The following is a 10510-nucleotide window of genomic DNA, read 5'->3' as shown; positions in this document are numbered from 1 at the left end:
TTCACCTTTTTTGCCTCATTGTTAATCATATGTGGTGCAAACCTGGCCAATTCAGTAAACTTGGCCTCGTACTGTGCAACTGTCCTATTTCCTTGGATTAATTCTAGAAATTCCATTTCTTTTTGGTCTCGAATAAAATCTGGGAAATACTTTTCATTAAATGCCTCTAGAAATACTTCCCAAGTCAAGTTTTTATTTTCTTTGACCAATACTCCTTTTGCCATTCGCCACCAGTGTTGTGCCTCACCTTCTAACATAAAAACTGCCAAGGCCACCTTCCTATCATCAGGACATTTCATAACCTCGAATATTTTTTCCAATTGCATAATCCATCCCTCGGCTTCCAGTGGGTTTACAACACCCTTAAAAGAAGGTGGGTTTAATTTCTTAAATTGTTCGATATTACTCCCACCATTTCCTGTAACTGACTGCCTGAGTAGATTGTTGTTTTCCATCTGATGTTGCATTAAAGCAACCATATGTTCCAAGGCTTTGTGAATTCCTTCCATATTGGCTTCAGCTATTCTGGATCTTGACTTTATCCCGGTCTGTACACACAATAAATGTGATTTTAAGTACATTCTTTTTAAATTTCCTAAGGATCTTAAACCTATTGCTCTGATACCATAATTGTTACACCCCAAGAATTTAATTTACTATTATTCTTGAGATGTGACGGACAAAACATATATACATCTATTGATAGGACAAATTTACAGTGGCGAGGTCTTACAAAGTAAATAAAAAAAGCTAGCACAACAACGGTATCTTCCAAGGTTGATCTTGACTAGCACTCAAAATGAATCCGCAGTTATCCTGAAAAATATTTGCCATAGTTTGATGAGTTTGGCTACTCAGTAAGTGATCATCATAATCCTAAAAATAATCATGATTGAAAGATATCAATATTTTCCAAAATGAGATCTATTAACAGAAATGCATCAACAGTTTCACTTTCAATAAATGCATAACTAAGTATAATCCGAGTAATTGAAATGCTTATAACACTTTTAATGGCAGTACATAATTCAAAGGATTTCACAAAATATCCTACTGGTGTCCCAAGTAGGTCACCTATATACCTCATCAGCGTCCTGATGGGTCCACTTAATCCCTATCGGCGTCCCAGATAGGTCCACTTAATCCCTGCAGGTCCACTTATACCTCACCGGCATACCGGATGAGTCCACTTGCATACTTAAATTATTTCTAAATCTCTTTAAACATTTGAAAGCAGCAATATCATGTACTCAACATATCACTGAAACCATTAATATGAATTTCACTTAAACCATTAATAACTGTCACTCTCTATAATATTTCAAAAATAACCAATCAAATATTTTGGGCTCAAATTTAGAAAGGTAGCAGTTTGTAAAGGCATTCTAGCATAATTGCCAATTTAATATGTATAGAAAAACTCTTATAAAAATTCAAGAATACGGAATTATCACAATTTATGGGATATCAATCCACAAATAAACATTTCACAACAATATTATAATCAATTGCAAAAATGTCAATTTTTAAATAATAAGGCAGTCATTTGCACATGAATTTTTCAATGTTTAAATATTCAAAACAGTAGCAGGAAATATCACAATTTTTTTACTAAAAGCAGAAATATCACATTTATTTCTAACAATAAACAAGGAAAATAAATAAATTTATTTTTCTAATTTGCAGCATTCAAAATTTATAACATAGATAAAATATCACAATTTTTATCAAAAAGATTATTTTTCAAGATAATGAGGTCACGTGTGCATAAAACTTATCGCGCCTAAAATTCATGATAATAAGCAGAAATAATTATTTCATTTTATTTTTAAAAAGAATGGATTATTTTTCGAGACAATAAGGTCACTTACACACAAAACTGATAAAATAAAGATCCTAGACGGAAATATCACTATTTATTAAAAATAGACTATTTTTCAGAAAGACGATGTCACTTACCCACAATTATTTGAGAGGGAGCTTCCGATAAAAAAATTCGGTTCGAGAGAGAAGTTCACTTTGTTTCGACCAGAGAGAGAGAGATCTTAAAATTTTCTATAGTGGGAGTGCTCACCTCTTCTATTTAAATTCTTATAACGTATTATTATAATATTTTATTACGCTCTACCTCATACCTGAGGTGTCGCGTTAAGCGTCTGCTTTTAATATACGAAAACCACGTCCGCTAAAGGACGTGGCCAGCAGCAAGCAGCAACTGCAAAGGCTGCAAACAAAAGTAGCAGCAAAAGTTTAAACCAAGTAAAAAGTTTTGAAAATAGTGATGGTCCCCAAGGACCATCATACTCAATCAGACCATCACCTATTTAAAAGCATCTTTTCTCATTTTTTTTTTTTTTTTTTTTGAAATTTTAGGATTATTCCAGGTTCTAATCACAATATCAAGTCTCAACACTATTTTGTTTTTAATTTATTTTAGAAATTATTTTAACACCAAATTTTGGGCATCCACTCCTCTCTTAAACTCATACTTATAAAAATTTATTAGTACCAATAAATTAAAATAACTAAAATACTCCTAAAAAATTCAAAAGGTATTTTGGTCCTTATATTTTATCAGAAAAATTTTAAAATATTTTTTGAAGGTGCACCCCATTGAGAAGACGATGTGAACAAAATATCATACTCATATAATTTGTATAAAATAAACTACAAATAAAATACTCTTAGGCGTTGGATCTAGATCAAATGGTGTGTGGCTCACTTGATCTAAATTGGACGGCTGGATAGGAATAGGGGAAGTATAAAAACCTTTCCCTCTGCATATTACCGTGGGGAATTTTGTCTTAACAATAGCAATTGTCCTTTTAATTGGGATCAATTGGATAAGGAAAAAGTTTATATAGAGCCGAGGTTCTAAACAATTAAATTAGAGGCACATCAAAAATTTCATTAAAAGAGGTCGTTTTGATGCCCAAATATCCTCAAATTGATCATCTTGGCATCAAGGTACATGGACATGAGAAAAAAATGGATTTCAAGTTTTGGAAATAGTGCATATTGTAATACATTTTTTGACCGTCAATTTTCAAGATTTTCAAGTGTTTATAGATATGCTAGATCTACACTATTTGTGAAGCTTTAAATTTTATAATTAGAGATGAAAATATATTTTAAGATTATCACAAAGATTTCAGGTATTGAAACCACATTTCTTGATACCATTTGAAGGTGCAATCCACTTTGATTGTTTAGAGCCTCGGCTCTTTACAAACCGCACCCATTGAATAATTACCAAGAGTAATATATTAAATTAATATAGTATTTATTATAAAACAAAGTTTTATTTATATTAATTTTATAAATATGAAATTAAATTGTATATAATAAAAATATAATTACAAACAACAAAGATGGTGGTAACTTCTAAAGTTTATCAAGACTAAAATGTAAAAATAAAAATAAAATCAACTTAATAGCTTCTATTTACATATCTGTAGTCATTTCCTTGTAAATCGTTATCTATTTGTCTCATTGAAATCTTCTTAGCTATTTTAGGCAAATGATATGTTTCTTTTTAAATTAAAGTTGTTAATTTTACTTTGAAATTACATGTGTTACCACCGTGAAAATAACAAATTACTTTATAAATATAAATTCATTTATTGGGATATTATCAAAGTTATTATAAATAACTGTTCATATTACATTAATTTAAATTTATTGGAGATAATTGTGATTCTTTCGGTCTCCTTCCAACTTCGTCTTAGTACCAATTTTGAGGTTATAAATAGTTATAAAAAAAAAAAGTGTTTTGTGAGTCAGTAGACTCACTATCGCACAATCACAAATGAATATGAACATCCAAAACTAAAGATTCATTTCTAATGGATAGAAAGAATTCTAATAAAAATGTTTTAGATTTTATTTTATTATATTTTATCTATCTATTATATATTAAGTGTGAGGACTACCTCGCTTATTATTTCACCACGTGTTCCACCATATTAATAACTCTATCTTCTCTCTCCCATAACTCTCACATATCCATGCATATCATCTCATGCCCATCCCTCTTTTCTCTCATCCCATTCTCTCCCTTCCTTTAATCATCCATCTTCACTCTCTATTTCTTAATAACTCCAGCCCTTATTACTTTATTCTCTCTCCTCACCCATATTAGTCTCTCTTTCTCTTCTCTTCCTGTATTAACTATCTCTCCTCTTTCCTCTTCCTATATTAACTCTATCCTCTTTCTATATTAATTTTCTCTCATCTTTACTGTCTCCTCTTCTTATCTCTCATCTTTAATGTCTCCTCTTCCCATATTAACTGTCTCTAATCTTTATTGTCTCCTCTTCCTGTATTAACTGTCTCTCATCTTTACTGTCTCATCTTACCCCCCATGTTTCTCTCTCTTCTCTATCCTCCCTCATATTAGTATTTATCTCTTATCTCTCCCCAGGTTAATTTCTCTCTCTTCTCTCTTCTCTCCTCTCCCCATATTAAAACACACACTCTCTCACTCTTTTAATTTTATCTTAATTTACTCTTTTCCTTATCTTCCTCTCTCTCTCTCTCAATTTACTCTTTTCCCCATCTCCCTCCCACTTTTACTCTCTCTCCTGCCTACATCATAAAAAGACATAAAAATATTTTTCTTAGTGTAATATTTTTATGTAACTATCTTCCACCTGCATGTATAAAAAGGCATAAATATAAGTAACTATTTTTTAGTGTAACTCTTTTTTTAGTGTGTTGTCTCTCTCTCTCTTTATTTAATTTACTCTCTCTCTCTCTCCCCGTTTTCTTGCCCCTCTCTAATTAATGTACTATCTGCCTCTATGTTTCTCTCTCCCTCCCACCTTTCTCGCTCATACTATGTAACAAGCAATTAATGTCTCTTTATCTCCTAGGTTTCTCTCTCCCTCCACCTTTCTCTCTCCCATTATGTAATAGGTAACTAATGTCTCTCGTAATATTTATCAATAATAATAATAATAATTAATGTTTCATAACTCCTTTCTTATATCTCTTATATGACCTCTCGCATTTCTCACTCATCTCTCTCTTTTTAAATCTCTCCATGAATATCTCCCTCCCTATCTCTTTTTAGAAAAAAAAATTTCTCTCCCGTAATCTTTCTTCTTTCTTATTCATTTGTCCCTCCTTAAAAATCTCTTATCTCAATCTCTCATTTCGTAAATCTCTTTTTAGGAATAACCTCTCCTATCATCTTTCACTTAAAATACTAAACCCTCACACCCAAACTTATTTATAGGACGAAAACCCTCACAGCCAAACTTATTTTAAGCAAGTTCTCTCTGCAGGTTTTCTGGATAAGAAATATTTTTCTAAAAGAAAGATAGAAGGTATGTTATATGTCTCTATTTATATATAGTATATTTTCCAACGATATATCTCTTATATGGAATATAATAATAATAATAATAATAATAATAATAATAATAAAGTATATAATAATAATAAGAATTAGACTAAGAATGGTAGAAGGTACTTATATATAGAAATATAAGTGATTTGAGCTCACTCACTCTCTATATATCTCTTTAATTGAATAAAATAATAATTATTAATAATACTAAGAATAATAATAATAATAATAAATATAATAGTAATAATAATAATAATAAACAACTATAGTTATTGTTGCATGTAACTTATTTATTTACGGTACTGTTTCTTCTAGTTCTCTTGCTATATTTCAAATGGATCACATATTTGTTCTCTCTATTGGCAAATAATGTTTTTGTTTTTATTTTTATTTTATAAGTTACTTTTATATTATCAGGTAAGGCCTATTGATCATGAATGCTAAAGAAAAATGGTTATTTTTTCTTTTTTATTCTTATTCTAAATGATGTATCGATTTATTTTCATCTCAATATTTCCCTTTATATGTATTTTAATTATAATTTTTATATTTTAAATTTTTTTATGACTATTTGAACATTAAATTACGTTTGTAACTACAATATTATATTTTTAGCAAAAAAAATATGTGATGAAGTATATATAAGATTTCATTTTTTTTGGGTGATACTTAAGTAATTTTTATTTTTTAATTATGAATTTTGATCCCATCTCCTCTAGCTATCTCTCACTATTTTTCATTTACATTGTATCAATCTTGATTCCTCTATTTAAAATAACATTTAAATTTTTTGTCTCATTTTATCAAATAGTATATCTGAATTATTTATTTCTTACATGGTTTTAAAAAAATCATAATTATTTCATAAAGTTATTCAATTGTGAGGATAAATTCAATGATCTCTATGACAACATTTTTTTGAAAATGTTTTTTAATGATAAATATGTTTCAGTAATTAATATTAAATATCACGTGCAATGCATGTGCATATTACTAGTTTTTTATATTCACGATCATCATAGTGTAGATCATGGATCACTATCTCCATTAGATCCATATCTCCATTTCGTCTAGGATGGCAGGATTTGAAGTGGCCAAGGGTTGCGCGGGCCAAGCCGACCCTAACCTAGACCCGACCCAATTAGGTTTCACCTGGATCTAGGTCCGGTCCAAATGACTTGGACATGGACCCAGAACTGGGTAGTTCCAAATCATTTGGACTCAGACCTGATGGAAGCAAGTCTATAAATAAAAATAATAGTATTTTATTTGTTATTTAGTATATATTTATATCTTTTGTATATTTTATGTTGGGTCGGGTCGAGACCGGCCTACCCGAGCTGACCCATCAGGTCCAAAACATGGACCTAGGCGTGGACCCGATTCTGGTCGGCAGGTCAACCCGAACAGATTTCCACCCCCATGCAGGCTGTTCCCGTCCACCTACTCGATATTTCACCCATCAAGGTGTCTAAAACACTGGCTCAGTTATCCATATTAGGCATTTGAGGGGTCCAAGATGCGTCGGCTCGGTTGACTCGGGTAATTATAATAAAACAAGTAAAAACAAAGAAAAATTACTACCCCCCACCTCTTTAAAGTTCCCTTACTTTTTTTTAAGAAAATAACTATGAAATTATTTTTCAAAAATTGGCAATTATGGCCCTAATTTTATTACATTGGCCGTCAGCAGTCAAATTCCCATGCTTTTCACAAATATAAATGCAATTAAGCATACTAAAAAGATATACATTAGATCAAAATAGAAACACAAAAAATATTCAAATAAATGTATATGAATTCATTAGATCTCAAAAAGGGGGAAATTTACTGATTTTATTTTTATAATTTATGCTAAAGTCCCATTTTTTAGAGCATAAAACATATTTTTAATTTAATATTTTTTTATATAAATCAATTAAACTCAAATTTTGTATGTTTATGCTTTTCACCTTCACACAACTATAAAAAATATTGAAAAATAATTAAAAAATAATAGATAACCAACATATCCTTCAAAATTAAGGGGAATTTGATAATGTTACTTATTTTAAGATATTTTATATTTTTAATTAGAGTATGGTGATGATAAATATTATCATATCAAATCTGACTTAATCTCATGTATAGAAAAGGGTCTCTCGAGCACAGGTTGAGGTTTAGCCTCAATGGGGAAAATGGAGCACCGAACATCGCATATTCACATATCAAGAACTACGAGATCACCTTTTTCATTATGGGGTGATGGAGGGATCGTACCATTCGAGTTTTTTTTTTTCATCCTTTTCCCTTGCTTGTTAACTATAAAATATATGATATTGCTTTTTAATTTAAAAAAACAAAGGAAATTTTCCTTAAAAATAATACAAATCATAATGAAAGAATCACTTGATTTATATACTGCAGTCTCCTCTAATTCACCATTATTGGCCAACGTTCTATTACTAACCAAACTTCTCCTAACTTTTTTGGGTATTTCATTGAAGTAAAAATATTTTAAAAAATCATGTGTTTAACATGCATGATCTGATATAGACACTTTCATGCATTTAATAGGTATGACCTAATGCCAACACAAAAAAATTATACAAAGTTCTAATCATCACATTAGCATAGTGTAGTTCCAAATGTATCTGGTAACAAGGCTGAATCTGTAAACCAAAATTCTCTTTGACCGTTGGGAAAAGAAGATGGAAAAGAAAAAACAGGAGAATTCCAATGGTCGGAATTTATTAGTGGTCCACGTTCAAACCTGAAAAAGTGATATCACTCTTTACCATTTTTCAAACTAAAATCAAATCATAGAGATATGAGGGGAAAAGTGTCACAAACCAACAAAGAGAACAAAAAAAGAAAAAGACAGAAAGCAAAATCCAAGCCATCAAAATAGCCGGCACATCATTACCTTGATGCCTACAATGACAGAAATCAGCGATATCCATAAGGTTCTACCTTCTTTCACCATGTTTTCCACTGCTCTCACTTCTTATATGTTAATGACAATAGGCACTGGGCAATGGGCTGCCGCAAGGATCAGGGTTTCCCATAAACGAGCTCATGTCAAATGCAGCGAATTGCCCTCTTGTGGGAATGGAGCATGAAAGCTGGGTTATATGAGAGGTCGAACAAAGTGAGACTTTGCATTGACATCCTATTCGTAGGAATCTCACCAAAAAAGATGATTTCTCGACAAGTTGAGAAAATTGAGATTGTGGAGCTCAACAATCTCACAACGGATTGTTCCAGCAAGTTGGTTGTTGCTGATATCGACAAAGTGCAAAGATGAGCAGAGGCCGAGGGTGGTTGGACTCTCCCAATAAAGGATGTTGCTGAGGCTGAGCTTTGAGAGTTGCTTGATCTCACCAATTCCCGGTGAGATTTTGTCAAAAAAGTGGTTGCCTTCTAAAAAAAGAGCATGACTTTGTTGGGTGAGTGTGGCCATTAAAGGCTTTATGATTCCTTGTAATAATACATTTTGATATAATGGAACATGAACTCAGTGGGATTATATTAAGCAAATAACATTTGCCGATACCGAATCGAGCTTTATGTAATAGGTTTGTCGATTGGGAAAAACCTATGTTACTTAAGCATATAAAACTTTTCGACAAGGGTTCTAATAACTCATCCCTTGATGAGGTCGGAGTATGCCCAAATGAGTGAGCCGAGGGATTGTGTGACCCTTGTGAGTGATGGTGACCTCCAAAGATGGGTGCCAAAGCCTCATCCATGTACCATCACCGACATGCATATATGATAGTCGTTTTGAGAAAGCGAACCACCTTTTACGGTGAAGCTTATACATGTGCGACATATACTCCTATGCGCCATAGGAGTTGTGGTCGCATTAGGTCTAAATGACATTGGTACGTCTCTAGAGGAGAATATAAAATCCACAAACTGATTTTACAACCGCTTAGTGATAAAACAAGTGTGAACTGTAGTCCACAGTTGAAGGTGGAGTGCCCCAGTGTTTATTGATTTAATTCCTAGACTATATGGATCATTTTCTCATCTAAAGAATTTAATTATATTTGTTTTATGATATATATATGATTTTAAAATTATTATTTGAATTTTTTTAGATATATGAATATTTTATTTATCAAATTTGGATTTATAAAAATATAAATATTGATTTTACATTGATTTAATATTCAAATAAATTCTAGAATTATTTTATTGAGTTTTAAAAAATATTTAAAATTGCATGGGGCCCATTGTGCACATGAGCCCATCATGGCCAAGATGGTAGGGCCCATGAGATCCTCTCATGAGAGACACGCCCCACCCATTTAGGGGCTTTCTATTTTGTTGTGATAAGTGACTTTGGCTTGAAGGCCAAGTTGTTATGTGTTTTGGAAAGCTATTGGCTTGAGGAAGTTTTGAATGGATTTCTAGAAAGCATGAGAAGGCTAGTGCATTTAGAATGCACAATATTATATTTGAAATTATTTTATTTATTTTCTATTTATGGAAAATTGGTTTAGAAAAGAGGGACAAATGTTCTAGCACTTTCCAACACATCTATAGAATGGAGGGTTCAAATCTCTCACCCTACAAGTCACTCAAGATCAATGGTTCATATTCAATATCACAAGAAGAGGCAAGCCATGGAAACCCTAATCCTATTTTTGCACTATAAATAAAGGACCTCTTGCCATAAATCTCTACACATGAAAATCTATCTTCTCTTTCTAAATATTTATCTCTCTCTTTGGTAACTATAGGGGCACGCCCCACCTCTTAAACCATCTCTCTCTCTAGGTTGACTTAAGGAGCACACCTCACCTAGATGTTGTTATCTCTCTCTTTCATCTTCCCTTGATGGTCTAAAGGGTTGGGTAATAGTAGTAACTAGATGTTATCTCACTTAAACTAGATTTTGTGGGTTTGTACCTAAGTTTGAGTTTTGTGATTAAGATGAGTTCATAGTTCCATTGGAGGGCTTGGCCTAAACTTACTTTTTTGGTTGAGATTGAAGGTTGATCGTTGATTCCATGCCATCGGATGGTGGTGACTCGGTGTAAGGTGTAATAAGTCTGGTTGAAGTAATCTCCAGCATTCTCATTTTGTTTCTAGCTATATGTAATTACATTGTATTTATATTCCCAAGCAAAAGAGTTATGGTTATTTATTTTTTTAAAGAAAATTGGT

This window comes from Amborella trichopoda, chromosome 11, assembly GCF_054954075.1.
Source record: "Amborella trichopoda isolate Santa Cruz 75 chromosome 11, AtrichopodaSantaCruz75HAP2 v2.0, whole genome shotgun sequence".
Lineage (NCBI taxonomy): Eukaryota > Viridiplantae > Streptophyta > Magnoliopsida > Amborellales > Amborellaceae > Amborella > Amborella trichopoda.
This window is presented reverse-complemented; position numbering follows the sequence as displayed.